We start from the raw sequence: 4,902 nt of genomic DNA, 5'->3' as shown, positions 1-4,902 counted from the left end.
AACCCTTTGAAAATTATATCTCAATAATCATTTCCAAATATTCTATGCTCAAATATAATTAAAATCATCATCCAAAGAGGAAATAGACAATAAAACCATATTGTTGGGGTATATTAATCTTCCCCTCTCAGAATTAGGTAAATCAAACAAAAATAAATAAGAATTAAATGAAAGAAGTTAATAGAATTTATTAAATTAATATTTTATAGGCCTCTGGAGAAAACTGAGTGGGAGTAGAGCAGAATATACCTTTTCTCAGCAGTACATGGCACATTTACAAAAGTTTATCATAATGGACCAAAAAAAAATGCATCACAACCAAATTCAGAAAAGCAGGAATATTCAATGTGTCCTTTTCAGACCATAATGCTAAAAAATTACACTGAACAAAGGCCTGGAAAATAAGACAAATACACTGGATTGTAAATAGCATTTTAAAAAATGAGAGATTAAAAGAACAAATCATGGAAATTATCAACAATTTCCTTAATGAGTAGTACAAAGAGATAGCACACTAAATATTTTGAATGCTTCCAATGCACTTAGGTGACAATTTAAATTTCTAAATATATCAGTAAAACAGAGAAAAAAGCAGATTAATAAATTAGGTATGCAACTAAAAAAAAACTAGAAAAAGAACACCTTTTTAAAAAGCCAATTTAGGTGGCCCCAGCGGGAGCAGGATGCTGTTTGGTTCCTCAATTGCTTCTTGCTGTCAGCCAGGGTTCCAACTTTTCAAAGTCTGGCCTGAGGGTGACACCAAAGTGTGGGCATTGCTGGATCAGCCTCAGGTGGAGGACCTCTAGTGCACTAATTGGATATACAAAGTATTCTTTGTGCATGATCATGTAACATCCCAAGAGACAACTGGGAAAAGATGTGCATGTGAAGATTTCTTGGCAATTTAGCATGGTTAACTGTCTGTCACTTGCCTCTTCCTTCACCCCTTCTTCTGCTCCCTTCCCCCCAATTTCTAACTCTGTTGTGGTTTAAGAAGAGTCCATCCCAATGAGTAAGACGTCCCAACAGAGCAGTACTACAAGAGCTAATGGAATAAGTGTTATTTACACACAAGCACATGCCAGTGTTTTACAGCAGGTTCCTCAGGTGATGCCAGTCAGCCCTGGGAGGGAGGAGGCAAAGAAAGCTGCACCTCCCAGCAAGCAAAGCAAAAGAAGTTCATCAATGGATAGGAACAGTGATGAATATCAATAGCAAAGAGAATGGAACAACATGGTAGTGAAAAAGAGTCCAGTAAAAAGCAATCAGAAAAGCCCAGGATTACTTGCAAAGGGTAAACTCGTTAAAAGAAGAGAATGAACTCTTGGAAGCAGAAATTATACTGCTGACTAAGGAATTAAGTGTACTTAAAGATTTGTTTCTTGAGCACTCACACAACCTTGGCAGACAACGTACAGCCTATGAGCACTGAAAGCACTACTCCAAATCCTGAGAGCACAGGACAATGGAGAGGACATGGCACAGTCTGGGGGAATTGGACTCTGGAAGATGTGACTGACTGGCACCACTCACATTAGTATCAATGCTGATCTGTTCTAATATTTTTTTAATTTAGAAATTTTGATTTAATTAAATTAGATTAATATGATTTATATTATAATATAATTTAATATAATAAAATAAATTATATTTTTCCATGGTTACAAGATTCATGTTCTTTCCCTCCTCTCCCACTAGCTCCCTCCCATAGCTGACCCCTGGGTTTTACATGAGTCACTGATCAAGACCTATTTCCATATTGTTGATATTTGCACTAGAGTGATTGTTTAGAGTGATCCCCACTCATATCCCATGTGATGGGATCCCACATCATCAACCCATGTGATGAAGTAGTTGTTTTTCTTCTGTGTTTCTGCTGCCACAGTTCTTTTTCTGGATGGATATGGATTGTTCTAATATTTAAAGATCCTTTTGGTGATATTTTCTAGGTTAAGCATTAAAGATTTGACTTTTCTAAAATGTTAACTTGTTTGAAATAAGTTACTTTTTATCCAAAGTTGGAGAATTTTTAACAAATTTAAAAATTAAAAAAAATCTTAGAACTTGTTATTGCTAAGACATAGATTTCCCCAGAAATGCTCATTATCCCCTTTGGCATGGAGAAATAGGACTATACCTGAGAATTGGCAGATTGGGCATAAGATTTTAATGAATGAGTATAATTGACTGAAAAAAATGTTAACTATTATTTTAAGAAAATATACATATACACTATAGTAAAAAATTGGCTGAGAAGGATCAGTTTATAATATGAGGGTTTTAAATGACTTGTATGAACATAATTAGAAGTTCCCCAATTGGTATAAATTGTTTCTCAACAGTATGGTTCAGTGATGATGGCTAAAGTGTTGCAAATTATTATAAACAGTGGGTTGTAAATGTGTTATGCAGCAAATTGAAATTGGCATACCAAAATTGTAAATGGATTCCTAGAAATTAAGGGAACAAGTGGATTCCTCTTCTTATAAGTCTTTGTATCAGTGAAATATGTTAGAATCCTCCTTTTAAGTTTTCTGGGACTATTGCACTATTATTATTTTCTTTTGTTTTGTGAAAAATATCAGTAATATTTAGAATAACTCAGAAAAACTAAAGTGTCTTCAAAATGTTAGTTTCAAAGAATTGTTAAAATATACATCTTTGGCTACCTATATTGGAAAGGATTTCTCATAGTGTATTAGCAGCCTTTTCAGTATTTGGTTTAAGATATTTTATTGAGAAGGGAACTTTTTTAGGTCACATTTTATAAAGGAACATTCAATAAAAAGAGTAATTTCTTTAAAATTTAAAAATAAAATAAAATACCTAAGTTAACAAATTAGAAATATTAAAATCAAAGGAGAGTTGAAGAAAATTTAAACTAAAAATGCCATTGAACTAAAATAAGACATGGAGTTGGTTTTATGAATAAAAATTCAATAAGATAAACTATTAATTAGATCAAATAAAGAAGGAAACTGAATTGTCATCTTTAAAAGTGAAAGATTACAAACACTAAAGAGGAAATTAAAGCAATTACTAGAAGAAATCTTTCTCAATTATATGCCAATAAATCTGATACTCCCAAGGAAATAGATGACTATAAGAAGAAATATAAATTGCCCAGAATAACAGAAAAGGATGTAGAATATTTAATCAACCTCATCTCAGAAAAAGAAATTGAACAACCCATCAATTAATTCCCTTAGGTGAAAAAAAAACCCCTGGGCAAAATGGATTCACAAGTGAATTCTACCAAAACATTTAAAGAACAATTAATTCTAATATTATTCAAATTATTTAGAAAAATAGCTGAGGAAAGAACTCTATCACATTCCTTTTCTGACCCAAGTGTAATGCTGATGCCTAAACCAGGAAGAATAAAAACTAAGAAAACTATAGTCCAATATGTCTAGTGATTATTGATCAAAATTTTTAAAAATACTAGCAAGAAGATTATAGCAACATATCACAAGGAACATACAGTGTGACCTAGAAGGTTTTAAACTAAGAGATGATTCAATATAAGGAAAACAAGCCATATCATTGATCATACCAATAACAACCAACAGAAACTATATGATTAATTTGAATGGTGCAGGAAAAGTTACTACTTTTGGGTGAGGGAAGAATTCAGGTCAAAATAAGACATGAAGATTTTGATATATAAACTAGATATCTTTGACTATATTAAACTAAAAAGTTTCAATAAACGCAAAAACAATGTGACCAAGATTAAAAGGCAAACAACAAACTGGGAAAAAATCTCTCCCAGACAGGCTTGATTTCTCAAACATATAGAGAATATAGTCATATTTATAAGAATACATAGCATTTTTACAGATGTTCAAAGGATATGAAGAAGCAATTCTCAGCTAAAGAAACTAAAATATCTTTAATCTCATAAAAAGGTTCCCAATCACCATTGATCAGAGAAATGCAAATTAAAATAACTGAGGTATTCTCCCATAACAACCAGACTGGCTAACTTCACAAAAAAAAAAGGAAAATGATAAATATCAGAGGAGATGTGGGAAAAGAGACACATGTATTCTGCTAGTGGAGCTGCAAACAGATACAACCAGTCTGTTTTTTGGTTCATTTTTTTTTTCAAGGAGAACATCCTTGAACCACCATGAAATGGGGTGAATCCTTTAAGCAATACACTTTTTGGGGGGAGTTATCTCTGAATATGGTATGTGCTAAATAAATATTTACTGAATTTGAAATGTTTCCTGATTGAGTCCCTACCAAGTATTAGATGGTAAGATGCTCAAGAACAATATCCTTCTTTTCTGTGCTATGCACAATGTTAAAAACATTAATAAATTGATTTAGTCAGTCCAAAGTATCTTTTTATTTTCATTTTCATGCCCATGCATGTTTAGAGTGGAGATATTTTCAAGTAAGCTTTTATGGAAAGTCTATTTGTTGTAGAGCTACAAATCTTTCTTTGAAGTCTAAAAGATTGTCCTCACTCTGCCATCAGAAAGATCTTTGATTCTGCAGATGTGAGTAATCTGAGAGCTCATATCTCACAGTCAGATAATCTTAATCTCCTTGAACTAAGCCATCACCTCTGATTTGGCAGTCTCTAATGAAAAGAACATTGGTGTTTTGTCATCAAAGGGTTAAATAGCATCATTAAAAAACAAGGAATACAGAATTGGACACAGTCAAGGGGGGCTCTTCAAAGACACTCATTTCCAAAATGTTATTTTATACAATTTTTTTTCCTGAAGATGACTTACAAAAAAAGGTAATACTGTGGATCCCTGATGAATTAAATGTTTTGCCAAAGGGAATGGATAATATGCTGTAGAATAACTTCTTTGTTTCCAGAGGAAATATTGAAATTTCTAGTATTTGGTGTATATATGTATATGCACATATATATATATA

At 32.4% G+C, this 4,902-nt stretch overlaps 1 pseudogene; it reads left to right on the top strand.

The window, feature by feature from the left end:
• Positions 1–1,008: 1,008 nt before the first annotated feature.
• LOC100016538 (CCAAT/enhancer-binding protein gamma-like) lies at positions 1,009–1,538 on the top strand (annotated as a pseudogene).
• Positions 1,539–4,902: the final 3,364 nt, after the last annotated feature.

Source organism: Monodelphis domestica, chromosome 1, assembly GCF_027887165.1.
Source record: "Monodelphis domestica isolate mMonDom1 chromosome 1, mMonDom1.pri, whole genome shotgun sequence".
Lineage (NCBI taxonomy): Eukaryota > Metazoa > Chordata > Mammalia > Didelphimorphia > Didelphidae > Monodelphis > Monodelphis domestica.
The sequence above is the reverse complement of the archived record's forward strand: the minus strand, read 5'-3'. Positions and strand labels throughout refer to the sequence as shown.